Genomic DNA, 20153 nt, shown 5'->3' with positions numbered 1-20153 from the left:
TATCTTTTCATCTAATAGTATCCTCTTTCACTAAAAATCAATAAAAAATCTCAAACCCACAAACAAAACCCAATTCCACTAAACAGCCTTCTACAAAATAATCCAACAACCAACCATAGCAAACCAACACACCAATATCCATAAAAACCCTCCAACCTCTGCGCATCAAACCCACCTACCTCAAAAATCTTCTCCGACAATCTCCACGAAAATCACCCTGAAAATAACAGAAAAAGACATTTTAAATCCTCGTAGCACCCCCTAACTTCAGCAACACGAAAACATCCCAACACCATACTAACACAGCAATATCCATAAAAATCCTCCAACCTTTGCACTTCAAACCCACCTACCCCAAAAATCTTCTGCAACAATCCCCACAAAAATCACCCTGAAAATAACAGAAAAAGACATTTTAAATCCCCGTAGCACCCTCTAATACCAGCAGACCTCGCGAGTCTCATCCCCGCGACACGAGAGCATCCCCCGTCGTACGAGGGCATCCTCTCGAGCGGTCCACCCCGAGTTTCTCGCGCGGAGGGCTCCGACAAGTGTAAACAGAATCAGAAACATCCCTTTCGGCGGCAGCCCCCGCCCCTGTTCTGGGCTCGCCCCCAATAATCGGCCGATCATACACCTTACAACTTTTCCACCCATTTTTCCCGTCGCCGTCGGCCGGCTGATAGCGGTGGTGGGGACGCGTCGCCTCGGCTAGGTGGTTCGGCGAGCGGAGAGGGGATCACCGAGAAGGGTGGAGAGGGGGTGGCGGTTCGTTGTACGGCAGCACCAGTAGCACCAAGCACCCGGCAGTTGTTCGGGGCAGTTTCGGCGCAGCAGTGCGCCGGGAGCGCTTCACGGGGTAGGACGCGCGTGCTGGCTGTGCGCTCGTTGTTCGACGTCGCACGTGACGCGTGACACGTTCGCACGCCTCGCCGGGCCGCGGTACACACGCCAGGACACGCCAGCCCTGAGGGCGATCACGCCGCGCGGAATCTCGGTTCGTCGCAGTGTACGTGACCACCGCCGGGAGGAAAAAGGACGAGCGGACCTGGCCGAGCTGAGCGAAACTGGACCTCCAGGAGTCCTGGGCTCCGCCGGAACGATTCTTCTTCATGGTGAGTGGACCTCTTTCCTACCTTCGCTTGTTGTTGCCGTGACACGTGACTGACCGCGTGTAGGGGTTGGCTTGTGGGTTGAGATTTTGGTTAGGTTGGCTTCGGTGTCGGTTGTTTTGGGACGGCGTTCGGGATTGTTGATTGAGAGGATTCTTGGCGATTGGATAGTTGCGGGGAACTGTGTTTATTGGGATGATCTGGTTTGTTCGGCGAACTGTTTCGGAAAGCGTGCAATGCTGTCGAGATGATAGGGTTTCAGATATTCTGTTTTATTTGAATGGAACTTTAGGCAATGATGTTTGTGAATCAGAGTTGTTTAGCCTTCTCAGGGTTGTAACGCTAGATGTACGGTACTAGTCAGTTTGACTCATATTGAATTTTATAAGCACTGCGAAATGTTTGGGTCCATTTTTATTAACGCAATTATGTTAACATATTATGGAAATATGTATCCTAATTGTCTACTATTAACACGTTGACTGCTACAGAAAACATCAGCGTGTTTTTTTTGTAATAAAGATAAAAAGAAATGATTATCAATTATTTGCTATTACAATTTTTAAGTTACATTACTATCTATTTATTTACGTTATTGAACATTTTTCTTGAATGCCAGTTATCTTACGAGGTATAATTGTTTTCAAGTCATTTGGAAGTTCCGGTCAACGGTGACCACCGTGGCAGTCAACGTGTTAAACCTCTAATTTCGAAGATCTAAATGAACGGATAACAATTTTTCTAATAAAACAAACTGTACAGTGAATGTCGGTAAATCTAGTGTTAGATACTTATAGGAGGTACAGGTTTGATGATATTTGGGCTTGGGAACTTTCTTTTATTTTCGCTGGGTCGTTAGGAAAGAAGAAACAGAATCGCGTAGGAACATTTAGCACTGGCATTTCTAAACTACTAACAATGAAGGCTGACATTTTGTGTACATTGATCCCGATGTCAAACCGACTAGATTGCAAACAGCGTTGCTTATCCACAGTGGCTAGAGAATAAAAGAAGTACTTGGAATTCTGCAGTCGACTGAGCTGCCTGAGAGACGCCATCGTAAACAGAAGGTGTTTATGTCTCGAGGAGGAGCAATTTCTAAACTCGTGTATATACGACCTTTCTTTGTTCCCTGGGCCTGCGGAATACGCTCTTAACCTTTTAACCAAGGAAGACGAGGTGACTCGTCTGTCGTATTCATTTGTATCCTTCAGCTGTGTCTCGTATCTGTGAAAAATTCCACGATCCATCATAATAAATCTAACAGTATGTTTTAGCGAATCATCTTTTATTCATAGCTTTCCCCATATAAATATTCATCGCGAAAATTACTCGGTTAACAGATTAAAATCGAAGTTAATATTCCTCACTATCTAAATCGCATCACCATTCTCATGACAATAATAATAATCACTCCATACAGAAACTAGTAACCAAAAAATCATTCAATAACCCTCAAATACAGTCGCCGAAACGAAACCGATCAAATATCATTTTAGAACGAAATTTCATCGACGATACCATTCGAAGCCCAATTAGGTTGCAGTCGATATTATTTACAATCGGGCGCAGTATTTAAATTATCTATCACCGAAAACAGCCACGAAATTCATTTCCCACATAACAACTCCCTAGATTCAATTCCCGACCTCGCGTTACAGTCCGTCCGTGTTTAATTGGCCAATAATTTCGCTCGACAAATTCGTCGCCAGGTTCTCTTACCAACAAAAATATCAATTTATTAATTTTCGTTTTCATTCAACCGGCCAATTGTCCTGTCTTGATTGGACGTTGGTTCGGCCTCAATTATTTTCTCCGAACGTCAGCCAGCAGCGAGCCGTAATTATCGTCATCAGCGACGTTGATTACTAATCCCATTAGCGTCGCGCCGGTGGTGCGAAATTTTTCTAATCCGCTTTTATTGATCATCGATCCGCGCGACGATTAACAACGGGAACCGGCGCACGCGAGATCGCCATCCGCATAGGTGGGACGTAACGTCTCATTCCGAGAAACCGAGCGGTTGTCGCTAATTTTCCGTTCTCTCGTCGATCATCCGCAAAGACCCGCGTCAAGACGGCAGGGGGATCTTATCTCGCCAACGGGGAAAAAGCCGCGAAACTCGAAAGCGAAACCATTACGTCCCCCCGGGCGACACGAACGCTTTATTACCCCTTTTTTCCCCTTGCCCGCCATTATCGCGCGATCCGTTCGAGCCTCCGTCGTGACCATTTTTTTCCCCTTGCGAAATTACGCGTGACGGCGTCGTATAATCGTACGGATTAATTCCATTCGTGGAAAAATTCGTTTCGTGCCGTTCCCTCGCGGTATTTCTATTGTTTTAAAGTGGCAATTGTTTTATATAACTGAATATAAATTCACTTGCTTCTAGCGTGTATTACTTAATCCTTTGCACTCGGAAGTTTTCCACTAGAAATATTTTAATACTTTCCGATAAGATGAAGACGATATTCCGTGAAACGGCGAGAAATCACGCGTTCATTGAGGAAAGCTGTTCTATTTCAATATTTCTCAAATTCGCGCGAGGTATAATATTGAATACATTTTATAGTTTCACTGTATGAAATCGAGTGGTGAGTTAATTGTACTTAATTTCTTCATTTTCACGGCAAGCGTTAACCAATAAATTTGATTAAAACTTTGACGAGGACAGATAGAGTTATTTTCGAATTAAGATTTAATTGCCAAGGTTGCGTTCATTGCTGCTCAAATTCGCTTTTATTTAAGACGAGAATTATCTGTGAAACGGTTCCTCAAAAGTTTTATTAACAATCGATGCGTGTACAAAAGGATTTTTGAATCCCAGAGGAATCACTGTTGTTGATGCGAGATTAATACTTTCCTCGATAATAGTGTTCAGCCTGCGAGAATTTTGTTAACCCGTTCCACGTCGTGTGTCCCCGGTGTTTAAGGGTGAAAAATCGTGGGTGGCGAATCGCGAATGACGTGACTTTCGAAGCGGCGTCGCCCGCCAACAGGTGGAGGGCCATTAAAACGGAACGACGCTGTAACGGCGCAGCGATCGACGCCGCCGTTGCTAAATTGCCGAATTAAACGCGTCGGGGCGGCGGTACGAAGAGGGCTGCTTCGGCGAAGGTGAGCTCCGAATACCGGGAATATCGAGAGGGTGACAAGGGTTGTTTGGGTTCCTTGATAGCCACCTCGCACCAGCTCCAATTCCACCGGCGGAGAATTAATGGGGAAATAATGTCCAATCTGTAATACGGAATTCGAAACAAATAACAAACTTGTCGTAGAATATATGAAAATAGGGTGAACCGGAAAATTGCGAATACACGAAGAAAACAGTGAATTGAATTATTCATATTAATACGAACTACTATTTGTATACTTCTTTCTCAATATTTTCTTTTCGATTATATTCAAAATCGATTAATCTTTTACTCTCTTCGATTTTTCACTAATTTTAACAATCTTGCTCATCCTTAATTGTGTCTACTCGCTCGTTCTCTTATTCATTATTACTGTCAACACACGAAGAAAACAGTAAATTGAATTATTCATATTAATATTAATTACTACTTGTACACTTCTTTCTCACTATTTTCTTTTTGATTATATTAAAAATTGATTAATCTTTTACTCTCTTCGGTTGTTCACTAATTTTAACTTTCCTGCTTATCCTTAACCCTTTAACCCATGAATTCTTTCTCAACTCTGATCGATACGGCTACTTCGTCATTAATAATTTATTGGAAAAACAGAAAAATTCTGAGCATATGTTACGCCTACATTTACTTCTTAGTATAACAGTTGATTACAGAGGAATAATAGTTATTCGCTCGTTCTCTTATTTATTATTACTGTATCCGGAATTACTCGACGTTTACATTCCCTCCATCGTCTTCTACACTTCCGAGGACTAATTTCCACAAATTGAAATCGGATAAACATTGAATACTTCCATGAAGAGTTCCAGCAGAGTCTAAAGAAAATAAAAATTCCAACAGTCCAGAGATCGCTATTGGTTTTACACGGTGCATTCGCGAAAAAGGACAAACAGAGAAATGCTCGGTCCCACCGGACGTTGCAACTGTGCGAGCCATACCGCGTATAATTTTATATTTTATAATTACCGTCCGCGATATTTTCCATTCCAGTTATCCAAACTCATGGTAAAAAAACGCTCGTTAAGAAAACCGACGAAAATCCCCAACGAACGTCGCAATATTTGTTTACCGAATGCGTGGACTTTCGAAGATTTTGGTTTAACGCGGTGTGTCAAAGGCCTCGATAAAGAGTGTCTTCCCTGGTTTCTCGACGGAAATTTTCCGAATAGTGTTGACCTAGAAACCGGATCGTTTGATCGCCCAGCGAAACCACCGGCGACCCCCGCCTTGTGCGTGCAAACATTTTTCCTCCCGTTGTTTGCCACGCCGCGAACCGCGACCTAAATATTAACACTGAAACCACCGATCGAATCAATGCGATCCATATCAGACTTCTATGTTCGCAGTTATCGAATCGGTGCAAGCATTTCCGTGGAGAAATCGTTAAATTCGATTTTGAACATTCTCCACGGAATGGTAAACGTCGCGTTAAATTAATATTAACACGTTGTGTGCCATGGGGGTCACCGGTGACCGAATCGAATTACTGCAATTTAGTCAATTAAACGACGATTATTTAAAAATATTTCTATATTATAAATAAATGCTACCTAATGTGGTGGTGTTCAGCTAGATGAATGTGCAATAATAATAACGCAATTAAACCAAATGATTTAATATTATATTTTTTCCATTTTGTGTATTTTGCTCTATGAAATCGTGCGGCGTTCAACGTGTTAACACTGAACCTATCGAGCAGTTCAATTCACTTCGAAATTATTCTTTAGAGACTTCAAAGATGCATCTATCGACACTTTAATTGATTTATTTTCGATTGATTGATTTTTGCCTATTGCCAAATCAATTCCTTGAATAATTTCTCAGAGAGATATCTTATTATCATTTTAATAATTGAAAAGAGAAGAAATCAGGAATAGTCATTTTGACTCGTCTAGTAGGTTTAGTGTTAAATATTCAATAACAAGAGATTCGAAGGAATTCATTTAACTATTCAATACTCTCAACTACTATATTAGCCTCCAAATTGTGAAACTTTTAGCAAAGTTTTGTTCATTCGTATGTCCTTTCTCACAAAGTTTACGATTTATTTCTGCCATTTCAACTGAAATCTAACATTCAATTACATATAAATAATAAATAATAAAACTGAAATATATAAGCAGCAAGAAACATTAGTTTGCGTAAGAGTTTACGTAATAGTTGTATTAGATTGAACGTCTGTATCGATGAAGCGTTAATTTTTAGAGTGATTAGTTGGCTACTTCGTCGACACGTTCCTCGAGGCTTTCTTTCGCGAACGGTCGCGTCTCCCGCGTCCCGCGACCGATAACACTCGACCCACGAAGCAGTTTGTTATCATTTCCAGACGGAGGACCGTTCCGTTTTCCCGCGGGCGTCACGTGAGAACCCGGCCAGCTGGCCCGCTGCTTAAAAGACGGAGACACCTCCGTTGAAAACTGTAGCAGCGTCTTCATTATCTGAATTAATGGAGAGACATGACGCGACCGTGATAAAGGGACTTCGGGATAATGGAATAGTCGCTTGTTTATTGCTCGCTTTCAGTAAAGATAAACGTTACAGCCTCGTACGAAATATTATGCGACCCGTAACTCCCGTTTATTGTCGCGAACTATACCTTATTCGCAACTTACCTAATACGTTTTAACGCTGACTGTCACGGTGGTCACCGATGACCGGGGCTTTCAAATTACAGGAAAACAATTATGACTCGAAAGATAATCAATTTCGAATACAAATTTTCCGTAACGTAAATAACTAGATAATACAATTTTATGTAAACTTAGCTTTCTTGGAATTGGTCAGTTGCATTTTTAGGTGGAGGAAAGTTGTGTTTCGTCATTGGTCGAAAGTGTGTCTATTTCGCCTCTCAAAGTGGGAAATTGTCAAAAGTCTAGGTTCGTTTCGTCATCGTCGTGATTTATAACTATTTGTTTGGTCTGTACGGTTACTGGTCTTCACGGTCGCAGCAAATAAAAATTAGTAAGATTTCAGAGTACTCGCGCACCTGGTTTGTAATTACGGGATTATCTTAAGTCGCTTCGCTGTCGATTGGTTTATGATTCGGGACGAGTGCGTCGAACGTAGCAATGAAATTATATAGATCAAGGAATAATCGAGTGTTTTGTCAAATCTGACGAAATTGGATGAATAGAGATAGCACGTTGGTCAAGTTACTTAACAGTAAAACTACCATACGAGTCGAAATGACCTGATTCCTCCTTTTTTCAATTATTGACCGTTTTCACTTGGAAGTTTCTCACTAGAGATATTTAATATTTTTTGACGAGATGAGGACGATATTCTTCGAAATTAACTCGAAGGGAAATTGAGGAACAAAGCAAATGGCAAGAAAGTAATGATGACTTGGAAGATAATTGATTTCGAATACAAACTTTCCGTAACGTAAATAACTAAATAATAGAGTAATATAAGAATTTTCATATCAAAGAATTAATAATCCTTGCTTTGTACCTTCGCTATAGAAATGATAAGTGACACATAAAATGCTGATGTTTTTCGTGGCAGTCAACGTGTTAACGTAATTTGCCTCATTCGCGTCCTCTTCTTCGAATTGTAACTGAGAACAATTGAAACCCAGGCATGCACGTTGATTACCGTAACATCAGTTCCCACGAAATCGATGCGATTTCGTTAATGAACCATCTACACTGAAAACTCAAGATCTATTTATACAATTGTTTCCATCCTTCAGATCTCAACAATACTCCCTACATTTCTTATATCAAAGTATTACGTTCGAAACTTACAGGAAGTATCAAAGAAGAAAAAACACAACACGAAGCGACCATGTAATACAAACACTTCGCTACTTCCTACTGATCCTCGTACCATCCACTCGAAATTTTATAATTTTCTTTCCCCACGGTTCGAAGAAATTAGCTACTTTGCAACTCGGATCGCCCTTTAATGCGAAATTAAATTTTAAACACCGCCTAGAGAACCTCCCACGCGGGAAACTTTTCCTTCCCGCCGTTCCTGCGTCGGAGGGAAGCATAATCCGTTACAGGCGCGGGAATTTCGTATACGGTATGGAACTTCTAATCGAAAGTTCGGTTCGCGATCTATCCGGATCGCGGCTGGACAATTGTAACGTGTTCGGGAATCGCCGGAAGTTTCTCGCGTATTCAATTCCCCCTTGTGGCTTTCGTCGAGCATTATACCGGCCGTTCGATCGTAATAACAGAAAGCGATTTTAATCGAATCGAATCGAATCGAATCGCAAGCGTGCTCGCACCGCCGGGCCTCGCAGTGTTCTATCATCCGGTCGCGGCGCGAAATTAATCACCTTCACCGCTACTCAATTTCCGTGGGAAAATGCGCGCCGGTATTCCGCGGGAATTGAACTGTCTTGCCGTTCTTCCGCTAAATCAATTCGTTATCACGATAGCAAATTGTTGCACAGTTGACAAAATTAATCTCCAATCCGCGAGCGCACGCTACGGCCGCTCCGCGCCGGGCAAATAAATTTTCCCTGTCGGAATTATAACGAGCCGATTGTTTCGGGCAACCGGCGGATATCGGCGATCACGGCCACGCGACATCGGCGAATTAATAATAATATTCCTGTCTCGCGATTGTTGCTAACTGGAAGACGACGTAGGTCGCGATGTTTCTCTTTTCTTTGGCGCGGCTGAGCTCCGGGGATCAATCGACACGTTGACTGTGTGACCAGCCGAACTTTCGACAATATGACAACTTATCTTATTTATAAAAGACCGCCCAACTAGAACACAGCTAGTCTTGAACTAGACTTTGAATGAAACGTTTACTTCATTGCAAGACTCGTTGATTCTATGGAACCTCCTATAATTGTTGGCGTACTGTGCGACTCGTTACAATGAATCGAAAGTACGCTGTGTTTTGTTTCTTAACCGTTTGGCTGCTGACGGATTTTTTCGGACATATTCCAAAACTGCGGCACTAATTGCGCGTGTATGGGAAAAAATGGAAAACACTTTTCATACAACAAACTTACTTATAATGCAATGCAACAACAACAATTGTTGAAAATACTATTTATTTACTTAAATTCGTTTTAATTCATTTTGTGGATAAAATTAGTAGAAACGCAGTCTTGGCATAACAAAAAAGGAGCGTTATCGCGCTCTTCGCAATTTTGGCAGAACATAAGCAGTCAAACGGTTAAGATCCGGCTCGAAGGATCTTTTGCTGGTGCACAAGGAATGTTGAATAAATAATCCGTGGTACACTGTGCAATGAATCAATATAATTGTAAATATAACAAACTTAACAGTAGTACAAGGATAACAATGATGTGGCTGTTGATTCGATGTATCGAAAGTTTCTCGTCCAAAATGCAGGTATATAGGTGACCACATGATATATAAGAGTCCTCTCGTTAATATTATAGCACTCACCTGGAGAAATCTCTGTCGTTCGTTCGCACGACTTTGAATATCTGAAATTCCGGTCCAAGACAGCGCCCTTTAACCCTTGGCGGACGAAGATTCTTTGAAATATACAAGACCTTCAGCAGATTTCGAACCGGCTAAGAATCTTTTATCCTTCGAATTTTATAAACGTTTGGTAAATGTTTGTGCCGATTTTAATTGATTCAATTACGTGATTATGGTTCCTAACAATACATTTTTAAACATTCGATTTTCTAGATCTAAACGGGCGAACAATCTTTCTGGGAACGATAGAATAAACTGTACAGTAAATGTCCGTAAATCTAGTGTTAATAACAAAGGCAAATATTGAAAATAGTTACTAATTTAGTATTACGGTAGTCATATTACGCTATGATCTAGCTGCTTACGTTACTAAATATTTTCATATAGAATCAAGTTTTTTATTGCAATCGTTCTTCAGCAGTTTGGAAGCTCCGGTCATCGGTGACCGTGTGTCACGTGTTAATGTCTCGGCAGGTGAGCTTCAGAGGAGTTTGATTCACGAGTTCTCGTTGGAGGCGATGTATTCTTTATTTTGTAATTAGCAAAGAGTTTTCAGAGTTCCAGGTGCAAATGTGAATGTGATTTGATCGGGAGCATTGGCGAGAAGGGTCACGGTTCATTGAACGATTAAATAGATAGAGTGGTCAGTTTTGAGTTACACAATTCAAACGTAATATCATTAGTCCCAGTATTATGTTGCTGAGGTAGCAGTTGAATCGTAATGTCATATCATCGGGTTATACGAACCCGGTTCATCTTTGGGCTACGTTGGCCGTAGCCATCGAAATATAAGCTACAGAATGGCGGTTTAATGTTGCTGGAATAATTATTTGCAGTTCTGAATTTGACTCGTAAACATATCCTGTGATAAAGTGCACCGTCGGCATTACATTTTGTATTAGTATCCGATGCGGAAATCTGCAACTGGGGCAGTTGAACATTCGCGCGCCGTTTTCGGATCGGATTTCGCTGCACCGTGTACTGTGTCAAGATGATTTCAAGCATTTCGCATCGAAGAATTTACTCGACAATAATATTGTTCCACGTTATTCGAGGAAACCCGACAACACGTTGCACAGCTATTACACGTAATACTCGTATAGAAATATCGATCGCTGAAAGTAATCGGTGCACGCCTCGTTGTAATCAAAGGTTTGTTTTGGAAGTATCAAGAAACGTTTTGTCAGAGGAGTTTAGTGTGAACGGAGCCGTATCGAGTTTGGTGCCGAGCCGAAGTTCGCTTTAATCGCACTTCGTGCAACTCCGATCGTTAGGTCCCGAAGATCATCGCGGGATCCTTGGACCGTGAGACTGTTTCTTTTTCTTCTGGTGATTCTTTCGAGTCGCGGGTCCCTTTCTTCTCCGGCCACGTTACGGGAAAAGTTCCGGGAAAATGGGGAAGTTTGCGAGATACATGGCACCTATAATTGGAAGTTGTTTGCACGGTATGATCGTTTGATATCACCGGCGCGGAGACAGCATTAATCTTCCAACTAGCCTGCCATATCCAAATCCAATAACAAATTATTCGATGTATAAAATGGTTGATAATAGTTTCATCGTTTTTTCCTTCCGACGATTTTTCTGTCGAAATTGAATTCCTTAGAAAGCGAAGCCAAGCACTGCGGAGTCATTTTAATAAGCCACCCACGGATCCCTTAATAAGGATACATATTTCCCGGTTTCCTTTAATTCTTTTTCATTTTTTTCTAAACCGTCCCTGCAAAATACAAGATTATGCTGGAACCGCGCACGATAAAAATAAGCTGGCAAGTATATCCCTGCCGGCGCCTGGGAAATGTTAATTTTATATAGAATGAAAAACCGTAGCTGTAATCGGCCGGCACCGGCGCTTCTTAGTTTCAACAATACGGTCCCCATTAATTTCGACGCCACTGAATTAACCTAATTCTATGTTCGCGCCGTTTAAGAAATAATCGGCGTGCGAAGATTAAACCCTGTTTCTTAATTTTGACGTGGTTAGCACGCGAAAGGAGTCTAGTTTTAATTTTACACTCTGACCTACCTCGTCGCCGTGTGCTTAAATAAATTGCACTGTGTTTCGACACGGTGTGTAACTGGTATGCTCGGAGTAATGTTTCCTGGGGCTTAGAAAATTATTTAAATATTCGTTCTTAGATTAATTTCAGTTTGGGGATAAATAAATTTACTTTGGACGGCTGTAGAGATCTTCGTTATAAGGAGTGCAAGTTTCTAAAGAAATAAAGTAGAAAATAAGGAGAGAAAAGTTTGAGAGTATCGACATAATTATTGGGAATTTAATGCTACGCTGATGAATTAAATACGAATGAAATGTTAATTAAATCGTTGCAGTATTTGTTGTTTTTAAAGTTAGAATGATTTTGTATGGACTTAGTGAAACGTTGTACAATGTATATCAGAAATATAAGATAAAAGTAATGAAGCCATAGACGGCGCAGGTAATAGCGTACTTAACTATCAATCGGAAATGCCGATTTCGATTCCTGGCGAACGTGATTTCATTTTTATCGTGTGTTCCAATTGTTAAAATTCAAAGGAACTCTTATAATTGTTCCGAGTGATATCTTTGGCGTAAAGAACTGAGTTTTCAAATAACGAGAAAATTCAGGGAGGGGGTTATTATTATACGGAAAATGAGGGGAAAGAAATTTTGGAAAATCCTTGGGAAAGAGAAAGAAAAGGATTCCACTGCGAGGAAAATCCCAACGCAGAGTGTGGAAAATAAGAGGAAAATCAGGAAAAATTCCCTTGGTAAAAGGAGGAGGATAATATTAAGATCGGGATCGAGGAAAATTCCAATGTAGAATGTGGAAAATAATAATGGGGTAGTCAGGAAAAAATCATTGGATACTAGCACTGAGAGCACAAACAGGAAAAACCAAGTATTGTATGTAGAAAATGGAAAGGAAAAGTATTAGAAAAGCAATTAACCCCTTGCCTTATAATAACGTGTCAGACTTGCGATGAAAATTTCAAAGCGAATTCGACAAACCTAAGCGTTACTTATTAATTTCTAACATAAATTAAGTATTACTTGCCTATTATAAATCTTTAACCTTTAGAATGAATGTGGACACAAAGTAAGTATAAAATTCATTTAATTTTCTACTAAATTATTAACGACATAGTTATTCTATCAAGCACAGTTGAGAAGTATATCATAAGGCAAGGGTTTAATAAAAAATGCTACTATACCCACTTGAGAATAAAAAACAAATGAACTCAAGAGGAAAACAGAGAATATCATCAGAGTATTATAATACAAGTAGGTGAATCCATCATGTTCCACCGTATGTCTCATCATCAGTGGAGACGCAGGAACACTAATCCTGGCTTGGTTTAAGACGTCACTTCCAGTTTAATTGGTGTCTCACGATACCAGAGGAATTCATCGTCCCAACAAACTTAGCACGAACAATACGGGTAGCAGGAAGGTGGTACTTGATGTGCAGGTACCGCGAGCAGCAATCCCATTATCGTTCCCGAAGAATTAATGATCGAAACGTCCTCGGGGACCTTATCAATACCTGTCAAATTACTCCGGGAAAGAGAGAGTAAGAGAGTCCAGCGGGACGAGAAACGGTTGGGAAAGAACCAAGGCCTGGCAGAAGTCACGGAGCAGGAAGGAAAGAAGCGCCGGGGTGAAACGAAGAAATAAGGATGTAGTGGCGAGGGAGGTAAGAGTGTTGGTTGGCTCGGTGGAAAGAAAACGAAGGCAATTGGTCGATTCGGTCGTGTAACTAACTCGGCCTACCGGTCACGTAGAATCAGACAAGATTCATTGAAAATCTGTAGCTGTGCCCGAGGATGATACAAAATTCTGGTCTTCTTCCTGGGTAATTGAATCCTGGTGCGCGGCCACCCGGCCCCTGCTGGCCCGCCACTCTCGTGTCCCATTCAGTCGAGCGAGACTCGGAACATAACACACGTACGCGCGCACACACGGGGCTCCCGCAGTTTATTTTCCATCCTCCTTGCTTTACGATAAGACAGAAGCAATATCTCGCTACAGGTGGCTGAATATACGTACCTCTCATTCACAGCCACGCGTGTTCCTCGTCCCCGCCGCACCTCGCCCATTCCTCATCGCGCGGAGGAACCCGGTCGCCGCGACTCGCGTGAAATTTCTCTCGTGCACGCGTTACACGTACCTGCGGTTCGTGTGCTGCTTCTGGAATCAGAGATGCGCGAAACGGGAAGAAGAAGAAGAAGCAGCAGCTTCGTTGAGTTTGTATTAAAGGAAACGGTAGACTCCGCTGGAGCCGAGCCTTCGATGTCTAATTGGATACAGGGAACAATGGAAACGAATTGCAGTTATCCGTAAAATTAAACTACAGCTCCGAGTTTCTCGCCCCGGCGAAGGGAGCCGTTTTCTTGATTGCCGAGACGAAGGAGACGTTTTAATCGCGATTCTCGACGGGGCCAAGATTCGGCCGGCGGAGTAGCCGAGCGCCGCGTCGAATGCAAAACAGCTGGTCGTATATCGGGGTTTATTACGTGCACATTTGTACGGTCGTTTAATGGGAGCGCGCATCGAACGAGAAGCTACGGACGTTGCTTTCTTCGGGCGGTGTTTTTGCGCCGTAAACAGGAACATGAGGACGTTTACGGCTTCAGTTTACATTTCGGAGGGAAAACCGGGCGGTCGAGAACCAGCGAGAAACGGAAAGGAGACGGGCCGTACTTTCAAGTGGCGAGCCTGCTGTTTTCTAGTTTTAGGAAATTCACCCATTCACCCCTTATACAGGTTGGCCCGTGACTCATGGTCAACCGATTAGGTCATTCTACATGGAAAAATTAGTCGAAAAGAAAAGAGCAGGATTTTTTCCCGCGAGTTTTCGTTTTCGAGAAAATCGAAGTCGAAGATTTACTCGGTACGATTGTTTTGATTCTTATTTGTGTTTAACCAGTTAACTGCGTTTGACGAGTATACGCGTCATCGTAAAGATTGAAATGCTACTAATTCTTTCAACAATGAATTCCTTATTTTTCCAGATAAACATGTAATGTATACATGTATCTTTATTTTGCTTTAGTTTCTTATTAAAATGTACCCCAGGTGAATTCATCCTGTGTTTGACGAGTACACGCTTCATGTTTTTATTTTATTGCGCGTACAATAACAGATTTTCGAAAGCAAATTCCACAGTTAACAGGTTAAAGACATAGTAATGACCTCGGTTGATAGTTCATCGTTCATTTTTTATTAGTTAGAGATTTTTTAAATGAACGTTATGTACATTGGATAGGTCGTGGTGGGCCAATCTTTGGCCACCGCGATCACCCGATTTGTCACCACTCGAATTTTACTTTCGGAGAAATTCGGAGTAAAGAGCAATTAAAGGATAAATTATTATTCCAATTTGAATTTTTAAAAGCTCAAAATTCTTTACAAAGCGTCCATAATAATCTGATCTGAGAACTGAACTATACATGCGATTGCAAGGACAGCATTTTCAACGATTGATGAAATGATAAAATGAAACTATTGCAATAGCAAACATGTTGTTTTTATACATAATCCACTTCCTCGCATTATACTAACAATAAGAAACGATAAACTATCAACCAAGGTCATTATTATGTCTTTAACCAGTTAACTGTGTTTGACGAGTATACGCGTCATCGTAAAGATTGACATGATACTAATTCTTTCAGCGATGAATTCTTTATTCTTTCACATAAACATGTAATTCTTCTTTGTTTCCCTTTGATCTTTCATTAAAATATACTATATATAATATAAATAATATACTATATATAATATAAAATTTCATAAAATATATGTTCGACGAGTACACGCTCCATTTTTCCATTTTATTGCGTGCAGAACGAGAGGTTTCTCTAACTAAATTCCACAGTTAACCGGTTAAATACAAATAAGAGTCAAAACAGTTTTTAATTGCTTTTTCTCGCAGGAAAAAATGTTATTCTTCTCTTTCGACTCATTCTCACATGTGGAATGATCTAATCGGTTGACCATGAGTCGCGGGACGCCCTGTATTTCCGTGTCTTCGTTTCTTCTCCGTCGACGGTGCGCTGAGTGCGCAATACGCAAGTTTACCATGTCTCGCCGGTGAACGACACACGTGCTCGGACATCGAAAGCGCGAATCGTTTTATCGATGTTCGTTCTCATACGAAATTCCCGTGTAACTCGAGGAGTAACCCTTTCCCCGGAGACAGTCCCGTCGGACGTGTTTATGGAAATCTGCACTGTGCTTCGTTTCTGTAAAGCAACGGCCGGCCAACGGCTACCGGCGAGCTAATTAATAAACATCCCGAATACGAAACAACCGGCCAACTACGCGGCGCATCTTCGCCCTGAAAAATGCAGAAGGCACGGACAGCTGTCCGACGGAATAGCGGGGAATTTCGTTTAAACCGGCCGGCGCGGCGCGGCGCGCAGCTTCCGTAATCTGCATATCGGGTATATTAATTAGTCTCGCGTACGTGAGCCAGGCGACGATAAATAAAACCGAGCGCGAGCGTAATCGCGATAACTTCGCGTTTCGTTGCGCCGCGTTTGTTGCGATCGTTTCGAAACTTGCCGCTTGGTACATTCTTTTTTCCGCCGGTGGCTCGTGTCACGCCAATTTTCAGCGTAGATTCATAGATAAGCTCGTCGAGTGCTCGGAGAAGGTGTCGTGTGATTCGTTAATCGTCTATAAGCCTGTGCAACTTTGAAGTCACAAATCAATAGACTGGGTTAACCCTTAGCACTCCACCTGATTTTCCAATCTACCAGCAACTCCAAGACATTTTTAGTCCTCGTGATGAATATGAAAAAATATTATAACATTTCTTAGATTTTTTGTTAGTTCTTAGGAAAAGATTTGCGTGTGCAGCAAATGCAATAATCAGAGGGTAGTTTTTTCACTTTTGATCATCGAAATGTTTAATAATATAAGTGGTGCCGTAGCAGAGCCTACAGAGTGCAAAGGGTTAAATTGATTTATTTAATATTTTATTGCAAAATGATGAATGACATTAAATGAACACGTTGAATGCCATGGGGGTCACCGGTGACCTCCAACCAAGTTGAGATGCTATAGTTGATTAAATTAAACGACAGTTATTTGAAAACATTTCTGTATTATTAATAATGCTACCCAACGTGGTGACATTAACTTAAATCAACGTGCAATAATAACAATGCAATTCAATCAATGATTTAATATTATATTTTTTCCATTTTGTGTATTCTGCTCTGTGAAATCGCGCGGCATTCAACGTGTTAATCAATTTATACTTTTATACTTTTATTTTTACAAAATATACTCGTTTTAATAAAACTACTAAAACTATCGAATAAATTTTTAATTTCTGTTCATATGTTGATATTTATTAATTTCATACTGTATAAATTTTGTTATAAACACGAAACAATATTCGGCCCACAGAGGGTTAACACTGAAACTACCGAGCAGTTCAATTGACTTTTTCACATTCCTCTGTAGAAACTTCAAGGACGCATCTATTGAGACTTGAATTGATTTAAAATTTAGTTTGCGTATTGCTAAATCAAATTCTTTAATAATTCTTCAGAGAAATGTCTGTTCTCTTTTTAATAATTGCAAAAGACGCCAGGAGTGGGTCATTCTGACCCGTCTGTAGTTTGTTTAGATTGTGAAATCGCGGATTAGAAATTCGTTATGCAGATACTAACTAACGAGAAACAAATAACGGGAGAGATGGTAACTAACAATAGCTTGGTAGAATACTCGAGTGATGTTGAAACTCAGTTAAGCGGGAATATTTTGTAAAATATTTCGAACGCGAATTCCACGTTGCCCGCGGTTGAAGGTTTGAGCGCCATGGGAATCTTGGCCGTTTTTCCGTAGTTATTCTTTTGCAGCAAAGAAAAGCAGAGAGAATTATTAATTATGACGTTACAATACTTGCGTTACGCTATTATCAACTTAATCATATTAAACATTTTCATTCGACATTGGTTGCCTTGCATGTTACTATTGTTTCCAAGTAATTCAGAAGCGTCGGTCATTGGTGACTGACATGGCGCTGAACGTGTTAATTAACCCTTTGCACTCCACAAATTTTCATTGGAAATACTCAATATTTCCTAATGAGCTGGAGATGAGATTTTTCAAAATTGATTTGACAAGAAGTCGCGCAAACATTGAGGAAGAAAACTATTTTCTTTCAATATTTCATATTATGCATTATACAAAGTTGAATATTAAATCTCAAACTTTACAATTTAGCTGTGTCAAATCAATTATTGGCGACTGAGTGGCGCCTCCGGAGGGCAAAGGGTTAATAGGTAATCTCGAACTCGCGTGATTAGTTGAACGAGTCAACTCCTAAACATTTCACCGTGCAATACTGTAGTTGTTAACCCCTTGGCCTATAATTTCTTTCTCAATTCTGATCGATACGGCTACTTTGTCATTAATAATTTATTGGAAGAAGAGAAAAATTCTAAGCATATGTTATGCCTATATTTTATTTTAAGTATAATGGTTGATTACAGAGTAATAATATTTACTTTGAATTAGAACGAATTGAGTAATACATATATTTGTTGAATCAGGTTGAAAATGTTCACCACGGGTCTCACTCGTTGTTGTAGGGCAAGGGGTTAATATTCTCTTTGCGGTATTCGATACTATTGTTTCCCATGTATCCAGTGAGATGAGTATCTTCATGTCTGATCTGGGATTCCGCTATTTGTTTTGTCATTTTTTGAATCATCCCCAGAAATTTATACCGTCCGCAGAATTGGCGCGCGGACAGTCGTAATTCTATCGAAGTTGATAGGGAACGAAATAAATGTTCACGCACAATTTCTTGCAGCCCGCTTCGCCGCGAGCGCCGCGAGATCATCCGATAAATTGAATTAAAAGCAACCCTCCAATAGAATTCATTAAAGTCTGTGCATTACATTAATGCAAGAATTTAATGCTTCATTTGTGCGAAGAAATCATACATGTTTCCTCTATTTATTCGGTAGCGTTTATTAAACCCGTTAATTATAATTTAGGTGTCCCTATTATTCGATTTATCTGGAACTGATAAATCCCCGTGAATGTATTCCAACGCACCACCGGTAAATAGGAAGAAAAGTGGAACGATATTACGAAGTCATTAATAGAACCGCGACAGCACGCTTGATTTCCAATCTGTCTGCTTGGGTTCGAATCCCGACTGAGAATAATAATAATATATATTCATTCGGAAATTCCAATGGTTTTGTTTTTATTCAAATGATATCCATCCAGAAATATGATATCCGAGCATAATTAACAAACAACAACAACGAAAAACGAACCAGAAACCCCCCCCCCCCCGGGAGCAACTAAGGAAAACCGTGAAATTCACAAGGAAAAACGTTGTTGTAAATCAAGAATATCATGATTCAGCGCGGAAAAAGGGGTGAAGCCTGTACAATTCGCGTTGGAAAATTGTCAGAAAAACGATATAGAAAATGTCAAGTAAAGGCAGAGAGAGAGAGAGAGAGAGAAGAGAGAGAGAGAGAGCTTGCAAAATGTGAAAAGAAAAAACGGTTGAAAGGTGTACGGAAATTCAGTAATATAGAAACGGAACAAAATATATTGGATCCGCGGTGAAGAACACGTTTAGAAAAAAGCACGTGCCCCATATATACAGAGTCGGAATGAAAAGAAGAAGTCATCTTTACCATCGTTTGCGCATAATGGACCGTTTTCTCCTTTAGAATTTTCCCCGACGCTGGCCTCTCCAGTTTTTCCACGGCGCGGCGACGTCAAGTCCTCCGCTCCCCTTTCCCGTTATTCTCGTTTTCGAATTCGCCGTTCGTCAAAGTCGTTTCCCCAAAGGAAAATATGGTTAAGGGTGACGCGCGCTGCGCCGCACCGTGCCCGTTGCCGCGTCGCGTCGCGTCGCGTCGCGTCGCATCCTCGACGTGCTCCGGCGCGAACTGTTTTACATTTTTACGCTCCGTGATTCGTAATGCGTACGTAATAATTTCACTCTGACCCGCTTTGATGTTGCCAGCACGCGTCGCGCTCGTCGCGGGCGTATACATACAGGTATGTGTGTCACGAGGCTGCAGCCGTCATTGAAAAATTCGTCGGGCGGCAACGCGAGACGGGATCTTGACGAGGAGGCTACAATTTTCGAGATCCACGATCACGCGACTCGCGTTCGCCTGGTTTATTCGGTGTTTCCACGCACAAACGTTTTTGTCTTGTGCCACCGCCGCGCCGGTAGCTTCGGGTTTCGGGGATAAGTGGCACTTTCGTGTTACGCGCTCGACCGGAAGCTTCCGGATAATCGAATTTTGGGCGGAAACTCGAGTATAGAGAGCTCCGAGTTGGCTCGTGCCTCGCACCTACATTACCACGTTGGTCCCCGGCACGATGATAATTTGTTTAAAAATATTCATTCTAGTATTAGGCGCCGTAAACTGAATGCAACGGCAACCACTTCGTTGTTTCATTTATTCGCTGAACCCGATACGCTCGG

General features: G+C 41.2%; 1 protein-coding gene across 1 annotated transcript in view; it reads left to right on the top strand.

Moving 5' to 3' along the window:
* The first annotated feature begins 808 nt into the window (after window positions 1-808).
* The window catches only part of LOC116429544 (disintegrin and metalloproteinase domain-containing protein 10), a 334086-nt gene continuing 314741 nt past the window's right edge, over window positions 809-20153 (top strand). The window contains exon 1 of the mRNA XM_076365457.1: window positions 809-1115. The gene's annotated coding sequence lies outside the window, so the exon portion shown is untranslated. The remainder of the gene's footprint in view (window positions 1116-20153) is intronic.

This window comes from Nomia melanderi, chromosome 1 (assembly GCF_051020985.1).
Source record: "Nomia melanderi isolate GNS246 chromosome 1, iyNomMela1, whole genome shotgun sequence".
Classification (NCBI taxonomy): domain Eukaryota; kingdom Metazoa; phylum Arthropoda; class Insecta; order Hymenoptera; family Halictidae; genus Nomia; species Nomia melanderi.
Note: the sequence above shows the minus strand (reverse complement) of the source record. Positions and strands in the feature narration are given on the sequence as shown.